We start from the raw sequence: 27,208 nt of genomic DNA on the forward strand, positions 1-27,208 counted from the left end.
CAGATGGCGGTACAGATATTTCCATGTCTATAGAGATAGCGGTGTAGATATTTCCATGATTGTACAGATGGCGGTGTTGATATTTCCAGCTATACACAGATGGCCGTGTAGATATTTCCATGTTTATTCAGATGGCGGCGTAGATATTTCCAAGGACATGCAGATGGCGGTGTAGTTATTACCATGTTTATACAGATAGCGGTGTAGGTATTTCCATGTTTACACAGATGGTGGTGTAGATATTTCCGTGTTTATACACATGGCGGAGTAGATACTTCCATCTTTATGGAGATGGCAGTGTAGATATTTTCATGTTCACAGAGATGGCGGTGTAGATATTTCCATATTTATAGAGATAGCGGTGTAGATATTTCCATCTTTCTACAGATGGCAGTGTAGATATTTCCATGTTTATGCAGATGGCCGTGTAGATATTTCCATATTTATACAGATGTCTGTGTAGATATTTCCATGTGTATACAGATGGTATTGTAGCTATTTCCATGTTTATACAGATGGTGGTGTAGATATTTCCATGTTAACACAGATGACTGTATAGGTATTTCCATGTTTATACAGATGGTGGTGTAGATATTTCCAAGTTTATTGAGATAGCGGTGTAGATATTTCCATATTTATACAGATAACGGTGTAGAAGTTTCCATGTTTATACAGATAGTGGTGTAAATATTTCCATGTTTATACAGATCACGGTGTAGATATTTCCATGTTTATAGAGATAGCGGTGTAGATATTTCCATGTTTATACCGATAGCGGTGTTGATATTTCCATGTTTATACAGACCGCGGTGTAGATATTTCCATGTTTGTACAGAGAGCGGTGCAGATATTTCCATGTTTGTACTGATGGCGGTGTTGATATTTCCATCTATACACAGATGACCGTGTAGATATTTCCATGTTTATACAGATGGCGGTGCAGATATTTCCATGGATATGTAGATGGCGGTGTAGATATTTCCATGTTTATACAGATAGCGGTGTAGTTATTTCCATGTTTATATAGATAGCGGTGTAGATATTTCCATGTATGTACACATGGCTGTGTAGATATTTCCATGTTTATACAGATGGCGGTGTAGATATTTCCATGTTTATACAGATAACTTTGTAAGTATTTCCATGTTTATACAGATGGCGGTGTAGATATTTCGATGTTTATAGAGATAGCAGTGGAGATATTTCCATGTTTATACAGATAGCGGAGTAGATATTTCCATGTTTATACTGATCGTGGTGTAGACATTTCCATGTTTATAGAGATGGCGGTGTAGATATTTCCATGTTCATAGAGATAGCGGTGTTGATTTTTCCATGTTTATAGAGATAGCGGTGTGGATATTTCCATGTTTATACAGATAGGGGTGTAGATATTTCCCTGTTTATAGAGATGGCGGTGTAGATATTTCCATGTTTATACAGATCACAGTGTAGATATTTCCTTGTTTATACAAATAGAGCTGTAGTTATTTCCATGTTTATACAGATACTGGTGTAGATATTTCCATGTATATAGAGATGGCTGTGTAGATATTTCCATGTTTATACAGATGGCTGTGTAGATATTTCCATGTTTATACAGATGACTTTGTAGGTATTTCCATGTTTATACAGATGGCGGTGTAGATATTTCCATGTTTATAGAGATAACTGTGTAGATATTTCCACGTTTATACAGATCGCGGTGTAGATATTTCCATGTTTATACAGATCGCGGTGTAGATATTTCCATGTTTATACAGATCACGGTGTAGATATTTCCATGTTTATACAGATAGCGGTGCATATATTTCCATGTTTATACAGATCATGGTGTAGATATTTCCATGTTTATAGAGACCGCAGTGTAGATATTTCCAAGTTTATAGAGATAGCAGTGTAGATATTTCCATGTTTGTACAGATGGCGGTGTTGATGTTTCCATCTATACACTGATTGCCGTGTAGGTATTTCCATGTGTATACAGATGGCATTGTAGATATTTCCATGTTTATACAGATGGTGGTGTAGATATTTCCATGTTTACACAGATGACTGTATAGGTATTTCCATGTTTATACAGATGGTGGTGTAGATATTTCCAAGTTTATTGAGATAGCGGTGTAGATATTTCCATATTTATACAGATAACGGTGTAGAAGTTTCCATGTTTATACAGATAGCGGTGTAAATATTTCCATGTTTATACAGATCACGGTGTAGATATTTCCATGTTTATAGAGATAGCGCTGTAGATATTTCCATGTTTATACCGATAGCGGTGTTGATATTTCCATGTTTATACAGACCGCGGTGTAGATATTTCCATGTTTGTACAGATAGCGGTGCAGATATTTCCATGTTTGTACTGATGGCGGTGTTGATATTTCCATCTATACACAGATGACCGTGTAGATATTTCCATGTTTATACAGATGGCGGTGCAGATATTTCCATGGATATGTAGATGGCGGTGTAGATATTTCCATGTTTATACAGATAGCGGTGTAGTTATTTCCATGTTTATGTAGATAGCGGTGTAGATATTTCCATGTATGTACACATGGCTGTGTAGATATTTCCATGTTTATACAGATGGCGGTGTAGATATTTCCATGTTTATACAGATACCTTTGTAAGTATTTCCATGTTTATACAGATGGCGGTGTAGATATTTCGATGTTTATAGAGATAGCAGTGGAGATATTTCCATGTTTATACAGATTGCGGTGTAGATATTTCCATGTTTATACTGATCGTGGTGTAGACATTTCCATGTTTATAGAGATGGCGGTGTAGATATTTCCATGTTCATAGAGATAGCGGTGTTGATTTTTCCATGTTTATAGAGATAGCGGTGTGGATATTTCCATGTTTATACAGATAGGGGTGTAGATATTTCCCTGTTTATAGAGATGGCGGTGTAGATATTTCCATGTTTATACAGATCACAGTGTAGATATTTCCTTGTTTATACAAATAGCGGTGTAGTTATTTCCATGTTTATACAGATAGTGGTGTAGATATTTCCATGTATATAGAGATGGCTGTGTAGATATTTCCATGTTTATACAGATGGCTGTGTAGATATTTCCGTGTTTATACAGATGACTTTGTAGGTATTTCCATGTTTATACAGATGGCGGTGTAGATATTTCCATGTTTATAGAGATAACTGTGTAGATATTTCCATGTTTATACAGATCGCGGTGTAGATATTTCCATGTTTATACAGATCGCGGTGTAGATATTTCCATGTTTATACAGATATCGGTGTAGATATTTCCATGTTTACACAGATTGCGGTGTAGATATTTCCATCTTTCTACAGATGGCATTGTAGATATTTCCATGTTTATACAGATGACTGTATAGGTATTTCCATGTTTTTACAGATGGCGGTGCAGACATTTCCATGTCTATAGAGATAGTGGTGTAGATATTTCCATGTTTGTACAGATGGCGGTGTTGATATTTCCAGCTATACACAGATGGCCTTGTAGATATTTCCATGTTTATTCAGATGGCGGCATAGATATTTCCAAGGACATGCAGATGGCGGTGTAGTTATTTCCATGTTTATACAGATAGCGGTGTAGGTATTTCCATGTTTTCACAGATGGTGGTGTAGATATTTCCGTGTTTATACACATGGCGGAGTAGATACTTCCATCTTTATGGAGATGGCAGTGTAGATATTTTCATGTTCATACAGATGGCGGTGTAGATATTTCCATATTTATAGAGATAGCGGTGTAGATATTTCCATCTTTCTACAGATGGCAGTGTAGATATTTCCATGTTTATACAGATGGCCGTGTAGATATTTCCATATTTATACAGATGTCGGTGTAGATATTTCCATGTGTATACAGATGGTATTGTAGCTATTTCCATGTTTATACAGATGGTGGTGTAGATATTTCCATGTTTATTCAGATGAATGTGTAGATATTTCCATGTTTTTACACATGGCAGTGTAGATATTTCAATGTTTATATAGATGGCGCTGTTTATATTTCCATGTTTATACAGATAACGGTGGAGATATTTCCATGTTTATACAGAGAGCAGTGGAGATATATCCATGTTTATACACATAGCGGTGTACATATTTCCATGTTTATAGAGACAGCGGTGTAGGTATTTCCATGTTTATACAGATAGCGGTGCAGATATTTCCATGTTTACACAGATGCCTATGCAGATATTTCCATATTTATAGAGAGGGCTGTGTAGATATTTCTATATTTATACAGATGGCAGTGTAGATATTTAAATGTTCCTACACATGACTGTGTAGGTATTTCCAAGTTTATACAGATGTCTTTGTAGTTATTTCCCTGTTTATAGAGATAGCGGTGCAGATATTTCCATGTTTATACAGATAGCGGTGTATATATTTCCATGTTTACACAGATCATGGTGTAGATATTTCCATGTTTATAGAGACCGCAGTGTAGATATTTCCATGTTTATAGAGATGGCGGTGTAGATATTTCCATGTTTATACAGAAAACTTTGTAAGTATTTCCATGTTTATACAGATGGCGGTGTAGATATTTCGATGTTTATAGAGATAGCAGTGGAGATATTTCCATGTTTATACAGATAGCGGTGTAGGTATTTCCATGTTTATACTGATCGTGGTGTACACATTTCCATGTTTATAGAGATGGCGGTGTAGATATTTCCATGTTCATAGAGATAGCGGTGTTGATTTTTCCATGTTTATAGAGATAGCGGTGTGGATATTTCCATGTTTATACAGATAGGGGTGTAGATATTTCCCTGTTTATAGAGATGGCGGTGTAGATATTTCCATGTTTATACAGATCACGGTGTAGATATTTCCTTGTTTATACAAATAGCGGTGTAGATACAGCCATGTTTCTGAATATGGCAGTGTAGTTATTTCCATGTTTACATAGATGGCGGTGTAGATATTTCCATGTTTACAGAGATTGCGGTGTAGATATTTCCATGTTTATAGTGCAAGTGGTGTAGTTATTTCCATGTTTATAGAGATAGCGGTGTAGACATTTCCATATTTATACAGGTAGCGGTGTATGTATTTCCATGTTTATACTGATGACGGTGTAGATATTTCCATGTTTCTAAAGATGGCGGTGTAGATATTTCCTTGTTTATACAGATAGCGGTGTAGATATTTCCATGTTTACACAGATAGCGGTGGAGATATTTCCCTGTTTATACAGATAGCGATGTAGATATTTCCCTGCGTATACAGATAGCGGTGTAGATATTTCCATGTTTATAGAGATAGCGGTGTAGTTATTTCCATGTTTATACAGAAAGCTGTGTAGATATTTCCATGTGTATACAGATGGCGGTGTACATATTTCCATGTTTATTCATATAGCAGTGTAGATATTTCCATGTTTACAGATATAGAGGTAAAGATATTTCCATCTTTGCAGAGATTGCGGTGTAGAAATTGCAAACTTTTCACAGATAGCGGTGTAGATATTTCCAAGTTTACACAGATACCTGTGTCGATATTTCCATGTTTACAGTGATATCATTGTAGATATTTCCATGTTTATACAGATAGCGGTGTAGTTATTTACATGTAGATACAGGTAGCGGTGTAGACATTTTCAGGTTTATACAGATGGTGGTGTAGATATTTCCACGTTTTAAAGGTAGCTGTGTAGATATTTCCCTGTTTACACAGATAGCGTTGTAAATATTTCCATGTTTACACAGAAAGCGTTGTAGATATTTCCAGGCTTACACAGATTGCGGTGTAGGTATTTCCAAGTTTACACAGATAGCTGTGTAGATATTTCCATGTTTACACAGATAGCGTTGTAGATATTTCATTGTTTATAGAGATAGCGGTGTTGGTATTTCCATGTTTTTAAAGATACCGGTGTAGTTATTTCCGTGTTTAAAAGGTAGAGGCGGAGATATTTCCATGTTTATACAGATAGCGGTGTAAAAATTTCCATGTCTATACAGATAGCGGTGTAGTTATTTTCATGTTTATACCGATATCGGTGTAGATATTTCCATGTTTATTCAGGTGACTGTGTAAATATTTCCATGTTTTTACAGATGGCAATGTAGACATTTCAATGTTTATAGAGATGGCGCTGTAGATATTTCCATGTTTATACAGTTAAAGATGGAGCTATTTCCATGTTTATACAGACAGCACTGGAGATATTTCCATGTTTATAGTCATAGCGGTGTACATTTTTCCATGTTTATAGAGACAGCGGTGTAGGTATTTCCATGTTTATACAGATAGCGGTGCAGATATTTCCATGTTTATACAGATGCCCATGCAGATATTTCCATATTTATTCAGAGGGCTGTGTAGATATTTCTATGTTTATACAGATGGCAGTGTAGATATTTCCATGTTCCTACACATGACTGTGTAGGTATTTCCATGTTTATACAGATGGCTTTGTAGATATTTCCATGTTTATAGAGATAGCGGTGCAGGTATTTCCATGTTTATACAGATAGCGATGTATATATTTCCATGTTTATACAGATCGTGGTGTAGATATTTCCATGTTTATACAGATAGCGGTGTAGATATTTCCATGTTTATATAGAGAGCGGTGTAGGGTTTTCCAAGTATATACACATGGCTGTGTAGATATTTCCATGTTTATACAGATGGCGGTGTAGATATTTCCATGTTTATACGGATAACTTTGTAAGTATTTCCATGTTTATACAGATGGCGGTGTAGATATTTCAATGTTTATAGAGATAGCAGTGGAGATATTTCCATGTTTATACAAATAGCGGTGTAGATATTTCCATGTTTATACTGATCGTGGTGTAAATATTTCCATGTTATAGAGATGGCGGTGTAGATATTTCCATGTTCATAGAGATAGCAGTGTTGATTTTTCCATGTTTACAGAGATAACGGTGTGGATATTTCTATGTTTATTCAGATAGGGGTGTAGATATTTCCATGTTTATACAGATAGCAGTGTAGATATTTCCATGTATATACAGATGGCTGTGTAGGTATTTCCATGGTTATACAGAAGGCTTTGTAGACATTTCCATGTTTATACAGATGACATTGTAGGTATTTCCATGTTTATACAGATGGCGGTGTAGATATTTCCATGTTTATAGAGATAGCTGTGTAGATATTTCCTGGTTTATACAGATCGCGGTGTAGATATTTCCATGTTTATACAGATCGCGGTGTAGATAATTCCATGTTTATACAGATCATGGTGTAGATATTTCCATGTTTATAGAGATCACGGTGTTGATATTACCATGTTTATAGGGACAGAGGTGCAAATATTTCCACATTTATACAGATAGCGGTGTAGTTATTAGCATGTTTATACAGATAGCGGTGTAGATATTTACATGTATAAACAGATGTCTGTGTATATATTTCCATGTTTAAACTGATGGCGGTGAAGATATTTCCTTGTTTATACAAATAGCGGTGTAGATATTTCCATGTTTATACAGATAGCGGTGTAGATATTTCCATGTATATACAGATGGCTGTGTAGATATTTCCATGTTTATACAGATGGCTTTGTAGATATTTCCATGTTTACACAGATGACTTTGTAGGTATTTCCATTTTTATACTTATGGCGGTGTAGTTATTTCCATGTTTATAGAGATAGCTGTGTAGATATTTCCATGTTTACACAGATAGCGGTCTAGATATTTCCATGTTTATACAGATCGCAGTGTAGATATTTCCATGTTTATACAGATCGCGGTGTAGATATTTCCATGTTTATACGGATAGCGGTGTAGATATTTCCATGTTTATACAGATGGCGGTGTAGATATATCCATGTTCATAGAGATAGCAGTGAGGATATTTAGATGTTTATACAGATAGCAGTGTAGATATTTCCACTTTTATAGACATAGCGGTTTAGATATTTCACATTTATACAGATAGCGGTGTAGATATTTCTATGTTTATAGAGATTGCGGTGTAGGTATTTCCATGTTTATAGAGATAGCTGCGTAGATATTTCCACCTTTAAACAGATGGCGGAGTAGATATTTCCATCTTTCTACAAACGGCAGTGTAGATATTTCCATGTTTATAGAGATGGCGGTGTAGATATTTCCATGTTTATATAGATGGCAGTGTAGATATTTTCTTGTTTATGTAGATGGCGTTGTAGATACCTCCATGTTTAAAGAGATGGCGGTGTGTATATTCCCATGTTGATGGGGATAGCGGTGTAGATATTTCCATGTTTATAGAGACAGCGGTGTAGTTATTTCCATGTTTATACAGATAGCGGTGTAGATATTTCTATGTTTCTGCAGATGACTGTGTAGGTATTTCCATGTTTGTGCAGATGGCAGTGTAGATATTTCCATGTTTATAGATATAGCGGTGTAGATTTTCCCTGTTTATACAGATTGCGGTGGAGATATTTCCATGTTTATACAGATAGCTTTGCCGATATTTCCATGTTTATACAGAGTTCTCTGTAGATATTTCCATGTTTATATAGATGACAGTGTAGATATTTCCAGGTTTATACAGGTGACTGTGTAGATATTTCCATGTTAATAGAGATGGCGGTGTAGATATTTCCATGTTTATACAGATGGCGGTGTAGGTATTTCCATGTTTATACAGATAGCGGTGTAGATATTTCCATCTTCATAGAGATAGCAGTTTAAATATTTCCATCTTTATACAGATAGTGGTGTAGATATTTCCATGTTTATACAGATGGCGGTGTAGATACAGCCATCTTTCTGAATATGGCAGTGTAGATATTTTCATGTTTACATAGATGCTGGTGTAGATATTTCCATGTTTACAGAGATTGCGGTGTAGATATTTCCATGTTTATAGTGCAAGTGGTGTAGGTATTTCCATGTTTATAGAGGTAGCCGTGTAGACATTTCCATATTTATACACGTAGTGGTGTAGGTATTTCCATGTTTATACAGATGGCGGTGTAGATATTTCCATGTTTCTAAGGATGGCGGTGAAGATATTTCCTTGTTTATACAGATAGCGGTGTAGATATTTTCATGTAAATACAGATAGCGGTGTAGATATATCCATGTTTACACAGATAGCGGTAGAGATATTTCCCTGTTTATACAGATAGCGATGTAGATATTTCCATGTTTATATAGATAGCGGTGTAGATATTTCCATGTTTATAGAGATAGCGGTGTAGATATTTCCATGTTTACACAGATGGCTGTGTAGATATTTCCATGTGTATATAGATGGCAGTGTAGATATTTCCATGTTTATACATATAGCGGAGTAGACTTTTCCATGTTTACAGATATAGCGGTAAAGATATTTCCATCTTTGCACAGATTGCGGTGTAGACATTGCAAACTTTACACAGATAGTGGTGTAGATATTTCCAAGTTTACACAGATACCTGTGTCGATATTTCCATGTTCACAGAGATATCATTGTAGATATTTCCATGTTTATACAGATAGCGGTGTAGTTATTTACATGTTGATACAGAAAGCGGTGTAGATATTTTCAGGGTTATACAGATAGTGGTGTAGATATTTCCAAGTTTTACAGATAGCTGTGTAGATATTTCCCTGTTTACAAAGATAGCGTTGTAAATATTTCCATGTTTACACAGATAGCGTTGTAGATATTTCCATGCTTACACAGATTGCGGTGTAGATATTTCCAAGTTTACACAGATAGCTGTGTAGATATTTCTATGTTTACACAGATAGCGCTGTAGGTATTTCATTGTTTATAGAGATGGCGGTGTAGGTATTTCCATGTTTTTAAAGATACCGGTGTAGGTATTTCCGTGTTTATTAAGATATCGGTGGAGATATTTCCATGTTTATACAGATAGCGGTGTAAAAATTTCCATGTTTATACAGATAGCGGTGTAGTTATTTCCATGTTTATACAGATAGCGGTGTAGATATTTCCATGTTTATAGAGACTGTGGTGTAGATATTTCGATCTTTGCACAGATTGCTGTGTAGATATTTCCATGTTTATACTGACTGCGGTGAAGTTATTTCCATGTTGATACAGATAGCGGTGTAGATATTTCCATGTTTATACAGGTAGCAGTGTAGAAATTCCCATGTTTATACAGATCGCTATGTAGATATTTCCATTTTTCTACAGATGTCAGTGTAGATATTTCCAAGTTTACACAGATGTCAGTGTAGATATTTCCATATTTATGCATATGGCGGTGTAGATATTTCCATGTTTATAGAGATGGCGGTGTAGTTATTTCTATGTTTATAGAGATAGCGTTGTAAATATTTTCATGTTTATAGAGATGATGGTGTAAGTATTTTCATGTTTATAGATATAGCTGTGTAGATATTTCCATATTTATACTGATAGTGGTGTTGCTACTTCCATGTTTACACAGATAGCGGTGTGGATATTTCCATGTTTATACAGCTCGCGGTGTAGATATTTCCATCTTTATACAGATGGGAGTGGAGATATTTCCATGTTTATACAGATAGCGGTGTAGATATTTCCATGTCGATAGAGATAGCGGTGTAGGTATTTCCATATTTATACAGATTGCGGTGTAGATATTTCCATCTTTATACAGATGGCGGTGTAGCTATTTCCATGTTTATACAGATAGAAGTGAAGATATTTCCATGTTTATACAGATAGTGGTGTAGATATTTCCAAGTTTATAGAGATAGCGGTGTAGATACATCCATGTTTCTGAAGATGGCGGTGTAGATATTTTCATGTTTATAGAGATGGTGGTGTAGATATTTCCATGTACATAGAGATTGCAGTGTAGATATTTCCATGTTTATAGAGAAAGTGGTGTAGTTATTTCCATGTTTATACAGATTGCGGTGTAGATATTTCCATGTTTCTACAGATGGCGGTGTAGATATTTCCTTGTTTATACAGACAGCGGTGTAGATATTTCCATTTTTATACAGGTAGCGGTGTAGATATTTCCATGTTTACAGAGATAGCGGTGTAGATATTTCCATCTTTGCACAGATTGCCGTGTAGATATTTCCATGTTTACGCAGATAGCTGTGTAGCTATTTCCAAGTTTACACAGATAGCTGTGTAGATATTTCCATGTCTACACACATAGCGTTGTAGATATTTCCATGTTTATACAGATTGCAGTGTAGATATATCCATGTTTATACAGATCGCGGTGTAGGTAAATCCATGTTTATACAGATCGCGGTGTAGATATTTCCATGTTTATACAGATAACGGTGTAGATATTTCCATGTTTATACAGATAGCGGTGTAGATATTTCCATGTTTATACAGATAGCGGTGTAGATATTTCCATGTTTATACAGATAGCGGTGTAGATATTTCCATGTTTATACAGATAGCGGTGTAGGTATTTCCATGTTTATAGAGATAGCGGTGCAGTTATTTATATCTTTATACAGATGGCATTGTAGATATTTCCTTATTCACACAGATGGCGGTGTAGATGTTTCCACGGTTATACAGATGGCGGTGTAGTTAGGTCCATGTTTATGGAGATGGCAGTGTAGATATTTTCATGTTTATAGAGATGGCGGTGTAGATATTTCCATGTTTATAGAGATAGCAGTGTAGATATTTGCATGTTTATACAGATGGCTGTGTAGATATTTCCATGTGTATACAGATGGCATTGTAGATATTTCCATGTTTATACAGATGAGTGTATAGGTATTTCCATGTTTTACAGATGGCAGTGCAGATATTTCCATGTTTATAGAGATAGCGGTGTAGATATTTCCATGTTTGTACAGATTGTGGTGTTGATATTTCCATGTATAAACAGATGGCCATGTAGATATTTCCATGTTTATACAGATGGCCGCGTAGATATTTCCATGGACATGCAGATGGCGGTGTAGGTATTTTCATGTTTATAAAGATCGTGGTGTAGATATTTCCATGTTTATACAGATACCGGTGTAGATATTTCCATGTTTATACAGACCGCAGTGTAGATATTTCCATGTTTATAGAGATAGCAGTGTAGATATTTCCATGTTTGTACAGATGGCGGTGTTGATGTTTCCATCTACACACAGATTGCCATGTAGGTATTTCCAAGTGTATACAGATGGCATTGTAGATATTTCCATGTTTACCCAGATGACTGTATAGGTATTTCCATGTTTATACAGATGGCGGTGAAGATATTTCCATGTTTATAGAGATAGCGGTGTAGATATTTCCATATTTATACAAATAACGGTGTAGAAATTTCCATGTTTATAGAGATAGCGGTGTAAATATTTCCATGTTTATACAGATCACGTTATAGATATTTCCATGTTTATAGAGATAGCGGTGTAGATATTTCCATGTTTATACAGATAGCGGTGTAGATTTTTCCATGTTTATGCAGACCGCGGTTAAGATATTTCCATGTTTGTACAGATGCCGGTGTTGATATTTCCATCTATACACAGATGACCGTGTAGATATTTCCATGTTTATACAGATGGCAGCGCAGATATTTCGATGGATATGTAGATGGCGGTGTAGATATTTCCATGTATATAGAAATAGCGGTGTAGTTATTTCCATGTTTATATAGGGAGCGGTGTAGATATTTCCATGTATGTACACATGGCTGTGTAGATATTTCCATGTTTATAAAGATGGCGGTGTAGATATTTCCATGTTTATACACATAACTTTGTAGGTATATCCATGTTTATACAGATGGCGGTGTAGATATTTCGATGTTTATAGAGATAGCAGTGGAGATATTTCCATGTTTATACAGATAGCGGTGTAGTTATTTCCATGTTTATATAGATAGCGGTGTAGATATTTCCATGTATATACACATGGCTGTGTAGATATTTCCATGTTTGTACAGATGGCGGTGTAGATATTTCCATGTTTATACAGATAACTTTGTAAGTATTTCCATGTTAATACAGATGGCGGTGTAGATATTTCCATGTTTATACTGATCGCGGTGTAGATATTTCCATGTTTATAGAGATGGCGGTGTAGATATTTCCACGTTCATAGAGATAGCGGTGTTGATTTTTCCATGTTTATAGAGATAGCTGTGTGGATATTTCCATGTTTATACAGATAGGGGTGTAGATATTTCCATGTTTATAGAGAAGGTGGTGTAGATATTTCCATGTTTATATAGATCACGTTGTAGATATTTCCATGTTTATACAGATCGCGGTGTAGATATTTCCATGTTTATACAGATCATGGTGTAGATATTTCCATGTTTATACAGATTGCGGTGTTGATATTACCATGTTTACAGGGATAGCGGTGCAAATATTTCCACATTTATACAGATAGCGGTGTAGTTATTAGCATGTTTATACAGATAGCGGTGTAGATATTTCCATGTATAAACAGATGTCTGTGTATATATTTCCATGTTTAAACAGATGGCTGTGTAGATATTTCCATGTTTATACAGATGACTTTTTAGGTATTTCCATGTTTATACAGATGGCAGTGTAGATATTTCCATGTTCATAGAGATAGATGTGTAGGTATTTCCATGTTTATACAGTTGGCGGTGTAGATATTTCCATGTTTATACAGATCGCGGTGTAGATATTTCCATGTTTATACAGATCGCGGTACAGATATTTCATGTTTATACAGATCGCAGTGTAGATATTTCCATGTTTATACAGATAGCGGTGTAGATATTTCCATGTTTATAAAGATAGCGCTGTAGATATTTCCATGTTTATACAGGTGGCGGTGTAGATATTTCCATGTTTATATAGATGGCGGTGTAGATATTTCCATGTTTATAGAGATAGCGGTGTAGATATATCCATGTTCATAGAGATAGCAGTGAGGATATTTCCATGTTTATACAGATAGCAGTGTAGATATTTCCATTTTTATGGAGATCGCGGTTTAGATATTTCATATTTATACAGATAGCGGTGTAGATATTTCCATGTTTATACAGATTGCGGTGTAGATATTTCCATGTTTATTCAGATGACTGTGTAGATATTACCATGTTTTAACAGATGTCAGTGTAGATATTTCAAAGTTTATAGAGAAGGCGCTGTAGATATTTCCTTGTTTAAGCAGATAACGGTGGAGATAATTCCATGTTTATACAGACAGCAGTGGAGATATTTCCATGTTTATACACATAGCGGTGTACATATTTCCATGTTTATAGAGACAGCAGTGAAGGTATTTCCATGTTTATGCAGATAGCGGTGAAGATATTTCCATGTTTACACAGATGTCTATGCAGATATTTCCATATTTACACAGAGGGCTGTGTAGATATTTCTAAGTTTATACAGATGGCAGTGTAGATATTTACATGTTCCTAGACATGACTGTGTAGGTATTTCCATGTTTATACAGATGGCTTTGTAGATATTTCGATGTTTATGGAGATAGCGGTGTACATATTTCCATGTTTATACAGATAACGGTGTAGATATTTCCATGTTTATAGAGATAGCGGTGTATATATTTACATGTTTATACAGATAGCAGTGTAGATATTTCCATGTTTATACAGACCGCAGTGTAGATATTTCCATGTTTATAGAGATAGCAGAGTAGATATTTCCATGTTTGTACAGATGGCGGTGTTGATGTTTCCATCTATACACAGATTGCCGTGTAGGTATTTCCATGTGTATACAGATGGCATTGTAGATATATCCATGTTTATACAGTTGGTGGTGTAGATATTTCCAAGTTTACACCGATGACTGTATAGGTATTTCCATGTTTATACAGATGGCAGTGTAGATATTTCCATGTTTATAGAGATAGAGGTGTAGATATTTCCATATTTATACAGATAACGGTGTAGAAATTTCCATGTTTATACAGATAGCGGTGTAAATATTTCCATGTTTATACATATCACGGTGAAGATATTTCCATGTTTGTAGAGATAGCGGTGTAGATATTTCCATGTTAATGCAGATAGCGGTGTAGATATTTCCATCTTTATACAGATGGCGGTGTAGATATTTCCATGTTTATACAGATAGAATTGAAGATATTTCCATGTTAATACAGATAGTGGTGTAGATATTTCCAAGTTTATACAGATGGCGGTGTAGATACATCCATGTTTCTGATGATGGCGGTGTAGATATTTTCATGTGTGTAAAGATGGCGGTGTATATATTTCCATGAATATAGAGATTGCAGTGTAGATATTTCCATGTTTATAGAGAAAGCGGTGTAGTTATTTCCATGTTTATAGAGATAGCGGTGTAGATATTTCCATATTTATACAGATAGCGGTGTAGGTATTTCCAGGTTTATACAGATTGCGGTGTCGATATTTCCATGTTTCTAGAGATGGCGGTGTAGATATTTCCTTGTTTATACAGACAGCGGTGCAGATATTTCCATGTTTATACAGGTAGCAGTGTAGATATTTCCATGTTTACAGAGATGGCGGTGTAGTTATTTCCATCTTTGCACAGATTGCCGTGTATATATTTCCATGTTTACGCAGATAGCTGTGTAGATATTCCCGTTTACACAGATAGCTTTGTAGGTATTTCCATGTTTACACACATAGCGTTGTAGATATTTCCATGTTTATACAGATTGCGGTGTAGATATGTCCATGTTTATACACAAAGCGGTGTAGATATTTTCATGTTTATACAGATAGCGGTGGAGATATTTCCATGATTATGGAGACTGCGGTATAGATATTTCCATGTTTATACAGATAGCGGTGTAGATATTTCCATGTTTATAAAGATAGCGCTGTAGATATTTCCATGTTTATACAGGTGGCGGTGTAGATATTTCCATGTTTATATAGATGGCGGTGTAGATATTTCCATGTTTATAGAGATAGCGGTGTAGATATATCCATGTTCATAGAGATAGCAGTGAGGATATTTCCATGTTTATACAGATAGCAGTGTAGATATTTCCATTTTTATGGAGATCGCGGTTTAGATATTTCATATTTATACAGATAGCGGTGTAGATATTTCCATGTTTATACAGATTGCGGTGTAGATATTTCCATGTTTATTCAGATGACTGTGTAGATATTACCATGTTTTAACAGATGTCAGTGTAGATATTTCAAAGTTTATAGAGAAGGCGCTGTAGATATTTCCTTGTTTAAGCAGATAACGGTGGAGATAATTCCATGTTTATACAGACAGCAGTGGAGATATTTCCATGTTTATACACATAGCGGTGTACATATTTCCATGTTTATAGAGACAGCAGTGAAGGTATTTCCATGTTTATGCAGATAGCGGTGAAGATATTTCCATGTTTACACAGATGTCTATGCAGATATTTCCATATTTACACAGAGGGCTGTGTAGATATTTCTAAGTTTATACAGATGGCAGTGTAGATATTTACATGTTCCTAGACATGACTGTGTAGGTATTTCCATGTTTATACAGATGGCTTTGTAGATATTTCGATGTTTATGGAGATAGCGGTGTACATATTTCCATGTTTATACAGATAACGGTGTAGATATTTCCATGTTTATAGAGATAGCGGTGTATATATTTACATGTTTATACAGATAGCAGTGTAGATATTTCCATGTTTATACAGACCGCAGTGTAGATATTTCCATGTTTATAGAGATAGCAGAGTAGATATTTCCATGTTTGTACAGATGGCGGTGTTGATGTTTCCATCTATACACAGATTGCCGTGTAGGTATTTCCATGTGTATACAGATGGCATTGTAGATATATCCATGTTTATACAGTTGGTGGTGTAGATATTTCCAAGTTTACACCGATGACTGTATAGGTATTTCCATGTTTATACAGATGGCAGTGTAGATATTTCCATGTTTATAGAGATAGAGGTGTAGATATTTCCATATTTATACAGACAACGATGTAGAAATTTCCATGTTTATACAGATAGCGGTGTAAATATTTCCATGTTTATACATATCACGGTGAAGATATTTCCATGTTTATAGAGATAGCGGTGTAGATATTTCCATGTTAATGCAGATAGCGGTGTAGATATTTCCATCTTTATACAGATGGCGGTGTAGATATTTCCATGTTTATACAGATAGAATTGAAGATATTTCCATGTTAATACAGATAGTGGTGTAGATATTTCCAAGTTTATACAGATGGCGGTGTAGATACATCCATGTTTCTGATGATGGCGGTGTAGATATTTTCATGTGTGTAAAGATGGCGGTGTATATATTTCCATGAATATAGAGATTGCAGTGTAGATATTTCCATGTTTATAGAGAAAGCGGTGTAGTTATTTCCATGTTTATAGAGATAGCGGTGTAGATATTTCCATATTTATACAGATAGCGGTGTAGGTATTTCCAGGTTTATACAGATTGCGGTGTCGATATTTCCATGTTTCTAGAGATGGCGGTGTAGATATTTCCTTGTTTATACAGACAGCGGTGCAGATATTTCCATGTTTATACAGGTAGCGGTGTAGATATTTCCATGTTTACAGAGATGGCGGTGTAGTTATTTCCATCTTTGCACAGATTGCCGTGTATATATTTCCATGTTTACGCAGATAGCTGTGTAGATATTCCCAAGTTTACACAGATAGCTTTGTAGGTATTTCCATGTTTACACACATAGCGTTGTAGATATTTCCATGTTTATACAGATTGCGGTGTAGATATGTCCATGTTTATACACAAAGCGGTGTAGATATTTTCATGTTTATACAGATAGCGGTGGAGATATTTCCATGATTATGGAGACTGCGGTATAGATATTTCCATGTTTATACAGATAGCGGTGTAGATATTTCCATGTTTACAGAGATAGCAGTGTAGATATTTCCATCTTTGCACAGATTGCTGTGTAGATATTTCCATTTTTACACAGATAGCCTTGTAGATATTTCCAAGTTTACACAGATAGCTGTGTAGATATTTCCATGTTTATACAGATAGCGGTGTAGATATATCCATGTTTATACAGATAGCGGTGGAGATATATCCCTGTTTATACAGATTGCGATGTAGATATTTCCATGTTTGTACAGATAGCGGTGTAGATATTTCCATTTTTATAGAGATAGCAGTGTAGATATTTCCATGTTTATACAGCTGGCTGTGTAGATGTTTCCATGTGGGTACAGATGGTGGTGTAGATATTTCCATGTTTTTACAGATGGCAGTGTAGATATTTTCATGTTTATACAGATATCGGTGTAGATATTTCCATGTTTACAGAGATAGCGTTGTAGGTATTTCCATCATTGCACAGATTGCGGTATAGGTATTGCCAAATTTACACAGATACCGGTGTAGATATTTCCAAGTTTACACAGATAGCTGTGTAGATATTTCCATGTTTACAGAGATAACATTGTAGATATTTCCGTGTTTATACAGATTGCGGTGTTGTTATTTCCATGTTGATACAGATAGCGGTGTAGATATTTCCATGTTTATACAGGTAGCGGTGTAGAAATTCCCATGTTTATACAGATCGCTTTGTAGACATTTCCATTTTTCTACAGAAGTCAGTGTAGATATTTCCAAGTTTATACAGATGTCTGTGTAGATATTTCCATGTTTTTTCAGATGGCGGTGTAGATATTTCTACGTTTATAGAGATGGCGGTGTAGTTATTTCTATGTTTATAGAGAGAGCGGTGTAAATATCTCCATGTTTATAGAGATGGTGGTGTAAGTTTTTCATGTTTATAGAGATAGCGGTGTAGATATTTCCATGTTTATACAGATAACGGTGTTGTTATTTCCATGTTTATACAGATATCGGTGTAGATATTTCCATGTTTATACAGCTTGCGGTATAGATATTTCCATCTTTATACAGATGGCAGCGTAGATATTTCCAAGTTTATACATATAGCGGTGTAGATATTTCCATGTCTATAGAGATAGCGGTGTAGGTATTTCCATATTTATACAGATTGAGGTGTAGATATTTCCATCTTTATACAGATGGCGGTGTAGATATTTCCATGTTTATACAGATGGCGGTGAAGGTATTTCCATGTTTATACAGATAGTGGTGTAGATATTTCCATGTTTATTCAGATGGCGGTGTAGATACATCCATGTTTCTGAAGATGGCGGTGTAGATATTTTCATGTTTATAGTGATGGCGGTGTAGATATTTCCATGTTTATACAAATAGCGGTGTTGGTATTTCCATGTTTATACAGCTCGCGGTGTAGATATTTCCATGTTTATACAGATGGCAGTGTAGATATATCCATGTTTATACAGATAGCGGTGTAGATATTTCCATGTTTATAGAGATAGCGGTGTAGTTATTTCCATATTTATACAGATTGTGGTGTAGATATTTCCATCTTTATACAGATGGTGGTGTAGATATTTCCATGTTTATAAAGATAGCAGTGAGGGTATTTCCATGTTTATACAGATAGTGGTGTAGATATTTCCATGTTTATACAGATGGCGGTGTAGATATTTCCATGTATAAAGAGATACCAGTGTAGATATTTTCATGTGTATAGAGAAAGCGGTGTAGATATTTCCATGTTTATACAGATGGCAGTGTAGATATTTCCATGTTTATACAGATATCGGTGTAAATATTTCCATGTTTACAGAGATAGCGGTGTAGATATGTCCATCTTTGCACAGATTGCGGTGTAGGTATTGCCAAATTTACACAAATAGCGGTGTAGATATTTCCAAGTTTACACAGATAGCTTTGTAGATATTTCCATGTTTACAGAGATAGCATTGTAGGTATTTCCATGTTTATACAGATTGCGGTGTAGTTATTTCCATGTTGATACAGATAGCGGTGTAGATATTTCCATGTTTATACAGGTAGCGGTGTAGAAATTCCCATGTTGATACAGATCGCTTTGTAGACATTTCCATCTTTCTAAAGATGTCAATGTAGATATTTCCAAGTTTGTACAGATGGCAGTGTAGATATTTCCATGTTTATACAGATCTCTGTGTACATATTTCCATGTTTATGCAGATGGCGGTGTAGATATTTCCATTTTTATAGAGATGGCGGTGTAGTTATTTCTATGTTTATAGAGATAGCGGTGTAAATATCTCCATGTTTATAGAGATGGTGGTGTAAGTATTTTCATGTTTATAGAGATAGCGGTATAGATATTTCTATCTTTACACAGATAACGGTGTTGGTATTTCCATGTTTATACAGATAGCGGTGTAGATGTTTCCATGTTTATACAGCTCGCGGTGTAGATATTTCCATCTTTATACAGATGGCAGTGTAGATATTTCCATGGTTATACAGATAGCAGTGTAGATATTTCCATGTCTACAGAGATAGCGTTGTAGGTATTTGCATATTTATACAGATTGCGGTGTAGATATTTCCAACTTTATACTTATGGCGGTGTAGATATTTCCATGTTTATACAGATGCCAGTGAAGATATTTCCATGTTCATTGAGATAGTGGTGTAGATATTTCCATGTTTATACAGATGGCGGTGTAGATACATCCATGTTTCTGAAGATGGCGGTGTAGATATTTTCATGTTTATAGAGATGGCGGTGTAGATATTTCCATGTTTATGCAGATGTCTTTGTAGATATTTCCATGTTTATGCAGATAGCGCTGTAGATATTTCCATGTTCATAGAGATGGCGGTATAGTTATTTCTAAGTTTATAGAGATAGCGGTGTAAATATCTCCATGTTTATAGAGATGGTGGTGTAAGTATTTTCATGTTTATAGAGATAGCGGTGTAGATATTTCCATGTTTATACAGATAGCGGTGTTGGTATTTCCATGTTTATACAGATAGCGGTGTAGTTATTTCCATCTTTATACAGATGGCAGTGTAGATATTTCCATGGTTATACAGATAGCGGTGTAGATATTTCCATGTCTATAGAGATAGCAGTGTAGGTATTTCCATATTTATACAGATTGCGGTGTAGATATTTCCAACTTTATACTGATGGCGGTGTAGATAATTCCATGTTTATACAGATGGCAGTGAAGATATTTCCATGTTCATAGAGATAGTGGTGTAGATATTTCCATGTTTATACAGATGGCGGTGTAGATACATCCATGTTTCTGAATATGGCGGTGTAGATATTTTCATGTTTATAGAGATGGCTTTGTAGATATTTCCATGTTTATGCAGATGTCTGTGTAGATATTTCCATGTTTATGCAGATAGCGCTGTAGATATTTCCATGTTCATAGAGATGTCGGTACAGTTATTTCTAAGTTTATAGAGATAGCGGTGTAAATATTTCCATGTTTATAGAGATGGTGGTGTAAGTATTTTCATGTTTATAGAGATAGCGGTGTTGATATTTCCATGTTTATACAGATAGCGGTGTTGGTATTTCCATGTTTATACAGATAGCGGTGTAGATATTTCCATCTGTATACAGATGGCAGTGTAGATATTTCCATGTTTATACAGATATCGGTGTAGATATTTCCATGTCTATAGAGATAGCGGTGTAGGTATTTCCATATTTATACAGATTGCGGTGTAGATATTTCCAACTTTACACTGATGGCGGTGTAGATATTTCCATGTTTATACAGATGGCAGTGAATATATTTCCATGTTCATAGAGATAGCGGTGTAGATATTTCCATGTTTATACAGATGGCGGTGTAGATACATCCATGTTTCTGAAGATGGCGGTGTAGATATTTTCATGTTTATAGAGATGGCGGTGTAGATATTTCCATGTTTATGCAGATGTCTGTGTAGATATTTCCATGTTTATGCAGATAGTGCTGTAGATATTTCCATGTTCATAGAGATGGCGGTATAGTTATTTCTAAGTTTATAGAGATAGCGGTGTAAATATCTCCATGTTTATAGAGATGGTGGTGTAAGTATTTTCATGTTTATAGAGATAGCGGTGTAGATATTTCCATGTTTATACAGATAGCGGTGTTGGTATTTCCATGTTTATACAGATAGCGGTGTAGTTATTTCCATCTTTATACAGATGGCAGTGTAGATATTTCCATGGTTATACAGATAGCGGTGTAGATATTTCCATGTCTATAGAGATAGCAGTGTAGGTATTTCCATATTTATACAGATTGCGGTGTAGATATTTCCAACTTTATACTGATGGCGGTGTAGATAATTCCATGTTTATACAGATGGCAGTGAAGATATTTCCATGTTCATAGAGATAGTGGTGTAGATATTTCCATGTTTATACAGATAGCGGTGTAGATATTTCCATGTTTACAGAGATAGCAGTGTAGATATTTCCATCTTTGCACAGATTGCTGTGTAGATATTTCCATTTTTACACAGATAGCTGTGTAGATATTTCCAAGTTTACACAGATAGCTGTGTAGATATTTCCATGTTTACACAGACAGCATTGTATATATTTCCATGTTTATACAGATAGCGGTGTAGATATTTCCATGTTTATACAGATAGCGGTGTAGTTTTTCCATGTTTATACAGACAGCGGTGGAGATATTTCCCTGTTTATACAGATAGCGCTGTAGATATTTCCATGTTTATACAGATAGCGGTGTAGATATTTCCATGTTTATAGAGATAGCGGTGTAGATATTTCCATGTTTATACAGATGGCTGTGTAGATATTTCGATGTGTGTACAGATGGCAGTGTATATATTTCCATATTTATACAGATGGCGCTGTAGATATTTCCATGTTTATACAGATGGCAGTGTAGATATTTCCCTGTATATACAGATAGCGGTGTAGATATTTCCATGTTTACAGAGATAGCGGTGTAGATATTTCCATCTTTGCACAGATTGCGGTGTAGTTATTGCTAAATTTACACAGATAGCGGTGTAGGTATTTCCAAGTTTACACACAAAACTGTGTAGATATTTCCATGTTTACAGAGATAGCTTTGTAGATATTTCCATGTTTATAGAGATTGCTGTGTAGTTATTTCCATGTTGATACCGATAGTGGTGTAGATATTTCCATGTTTATACAGGTAGCAGTGTAGAAATTCTGATGTTTGTACTGATCGCTTTGTAGACATTTCCATCTTTCTACAGATGTCTGTGTAGATATTTCCAAGTTTATACAGATGGCAGTGTAGATATTTCCATGTTTATACAGATGTCTGTGTAAATATTTCCATGTTTATGCAGATGGCGGTGTAGATATTTCCATGTTTATAGGGATGGCAGTGTAGATATTTCTATGTTTATAGAGATAGCGGTGTAAATATTTCCATACTTATAGAGATGGTGGTGTATTTTCATGTTTATAGAGATAGCGGTGTAGATATTTCCATGTTTATACAGATAACGGTGTTGGTATTTCCATGTTTATACAGATAGCGGTGTAGATATTTCCATGTTTATAAAGCTCGCGGTGTAGATATTTCCATCTTTATACAGATGGCAGTGCAGATATTTCCATGGTTACACAAATAGCCGTGTAGATATTTCTATGTTTACACAGATAGAGTTGCGGATATTTCCATGTTTATAAAGATATCGGTGCAGATATTTCCATCTTTATACAGATAGCGGTGTGGGTATATCCATGTTTATACAGATAGCGGTGTGGGTATTTCCATGTTTATACAGATAGCGGTAGAGATATTTCCATCTTTATAGAGATGACTGTCTAGTTATTTCCATGTTTATACAGCTTTCCGTGTAGATATTTCCATGTTTATACAGATAGCGGTGTAGATATTTCCATGTTTATACAGATAGCTCTGTAGATATTTCCATGTTTATACAGACAGCAATGTAGATATTTCTATATTCATAGAGATAGCGGTGTAGATATTTTCATGTTCATACAAACAACAGTGTAGATATTTTCATGTTTATGGAGATAGCGGTGTAGATATTTCCATTTTTATAGACATAGCGGTGTAAATATTTCCAAGTTTTTACAGATAGCGGTGTAAATATTTCCATGATTATACAGATAGCGGTGTAAATATTTTCATGTTTATAGACACAGCGGTGTAGGTATTTCCATGTTTTTAGAGATAGCGGTGTAAATATTTCCATGTTAATACACATAGCCGTGTAAATGTTTACACGTTTATAGGGATAGCGGTATAGATATTCCCACGTTTATACAGATAGCGGTGTAGATATTTCCCCGTTTATAGAGATAGCGGTGTAGATATTTCCACGTTTACACAGATAGCGGTGAAGATATTTCCACTTTTATACAGATTGCGGTGTAGAAATTTCCAAGTTTATACACATAGCGGTGCAGATATTTCCACGTTTATACACATACCGGTGTAGATATTTCCATGTTTATACAGATAGCGGTGTAGATATTTCCAGGTTTGTAGAGATAGCGATGTAGATATTTCCACGTGTATACAGATAGCCGTGTAGGTATTTCCACGTTAATACAGATAACGGTGTAGATATTTCCAGGTTTATAGAGATAGCGGTGTAGATATTTCAATGTTGCTACAGATAGCAGTGTAGATATTTCCATGTTTATAGAGACAGCGGTGTAGATATTTCCATGTTTATACAGATAGCGGTGTAGATATTTCCATGTTTATACAGTCAGTGGTGTAGATATTTCCATGTTTAAACAGATAGCCGTGCATATATTTCCATGTTTATACAGACAGCGGTGTAGATGTTTCCATGTTTTACAGATAGTGGTGTAGATATTTCCATGTTTATAGAGATAGCGGTGTAGGTATTTCCATGTTTAGAGAGATAGCTTTGTAAATATTTCCATGTTTATACAGATAGCGGTGTAAGTATTTCCATGTTTATAGAGATAGCGGTGTAGATATTTCCATGTTTGTGCAGATAGCGGTGTTGGTATTTCCATGTTTATACAGATAGCGGTGTAGTTATTTCCATCTTTATACAGATGGCAGTGTAGATATTTCCATGGTTATACAGATAGCGGTGTAGATATTTCCATGTCTATAGAGATAGCAGTGTAGGTATTTCCATATTTATACAGATTGCGGTGTAGATATTTCCAACTTTATACTGATGGCGGTGTAGATAATTCCATGTTTATACAGATGGCAGTGAAGATATTTCCATGTTCATAGAGATAGTGGTGTAGATATTTCCATGTTTATACAGATAGCGGTGTAGATATTTCCATGTTTACAGAGATAGCAGTGTAGATATTTCCATCTTTGCACAGATTGCTGTGTAGATATTTCCATTTTTACACAGATAGCTGTGTAGATATTTCCAAGTTTACACAGGTAGCTGTGTAGATATTTCCATGTTTACACAGACAGCATTGTATATATTTCCATGTTTATACAGATAGCGGTGTAGATATTTCCATGTTTATACAGATAGCGGTGTAGTTTTTCCATGTTTATACAGATAGCGGTGGAGATATTTCCCTGTTTATACAGATAGCGCTGTAGATTTTTCCATGTTTATACAGATAGCGGTGTAGATATTTCCATGTTTATAGAGATAGCGGTGTAGATATTTCCATGTTTATACAGATGGCTGTGTAGATATTTCCATGTGTGTACAGATGGCAGTGTATATATTTCCATGTTTATACAGATGGCGCTGTAGATATTTCCATGTTTATACAGATGGCAGTGTAGATATTTCCCTGTATATACAGATAGCGGTGTAGATATTTCCATGTTTACAGAGATAGCAGTGTAGATATTTCCATCTTTGCACAGATTGCGGTGTAGTTATTGCTAAATTTACACAGATAGCGGTGTAGGTATTTCCAAGTTTACACAGAAAACTGTGTAGATATTTCCATGTTTACAGAGATAGCTTTGTAGATATTTCCATGTTTATAGAGATTGCTGTGTAGTTATTTCCATGTTGATACCGATAGTGGTGTAGATATTTCCATGTTTATACAGGTAGCAGTGTAGAAATTCCCATGTTTGTACTGATCGCTTTGTAGACATTTCCATCTTTCTACAGATGTCAGTGTAGATATTTCCAAGTTTATACAGATGGCAGTGTAGATATTTCCATGTTTATACAGATGTCTGTGTAAATATTTCCATGTTTATGCAGATGGCGGTGTAGATATTTCCATGTTTATAGGGATGGCGGTGTAGATATTTCTATGTTTACAGAGATAGCGGTGTAAATATTTCCATACTTATAGAGATGGTGGTGTATTTTCATGTTTATAGAGATAGCGGTGTAGATATTTCCATGTTTATACAGATAACGGTGTTGGTATTTGCATGTTTATACAGATAGCGGTGTAGATATTTCCATGTTTATAAAGCTCGCGGTGTAGATATTTCCATCTTTATACAGATGGCAGTGCAGATATTTCCATGGTTACACAAATAGCCGTGTAGATATTTCTATGTTTACACAGATAGAGTTGCCGATATTTCCATGTTTATAAAGATATCGGTGCAGATATTTCCATCTTTATACAGATAGCGGTGTGGGTAATCCATGTTTATACAGATAGCGGTGTGGGTATTTCCATGTTTATACAGATAGCGGTAGAGATATTTCCATCTTTATAGAGATGACTGTCTAGTTATTTCCATGTTTATACAGCTTTCCGTGTAGATATTTCCATGTTTATACAGATAGCGGTGTAGATATTTCCATGTTTATACAGATAGCTGTGTAGATATTTCCATGTTTATACAGACAGCAATGTAGATATTTCTATATTCATAGAGATAGCGGTGTAGATATTTTCATGTTCATACAAACAACAGTGTAGATATTTTCATGTTTATGGAGATAGCGGTGTAGATATTTCCATTTTTATAGACATAGCGGTGTAAATATTTCCAAGTTTTTACAGATAGCGGTGTAAATATTTCCATGATTATACAGATAGCGGTGTAAATATTTTCATGTTTATAGACACAGCGGTGTAGGTATTTCCATGTTTTTAGAGATAGCGGTGTAAATATTTCCATGTTAATACACATAGCCGTGTAAATGTTTACACGTTTATAGGGATAGCGGTGTAGATATTCCCACGTTTATACAGATAGCGGTGTAGATATTTCCCCGTTTATAGAGATAGCGGTGTAGATATTTCCACGTTTACACAGATAGCGGTGAAGATATTTCCACTTTTATACAGATTGCGGTGTAGAAATTTCCAAGTTTATACACATAGCGGTGCAGATATTTCCACGTTTATACACATACCGGTGTAGATATTTCCATGTTTATACAGATAGCGGTGTAGATATTTCCAGGTTTGTAGAGATAGCGATGTAGATATTTCCACGTGTATACAGATAGCCGTGTAGGTATTTCCACGTTAATAC

This window comes from Pan troglodytes, chromosome 18, assembly GCF_028858775.2.
Source record: "Pan troglodytes isolate AG18354 chromosome 18, NHGRI_mPanTro3-v2.0_pri, whole genome shotgun sequence".
Taxonomy (NCBI): domain Eukaryota; kingdom Metazoa; phylum Chordata; class Mammalia; order Primates; family Hominidae; genus Pan; species Pan troglodytes.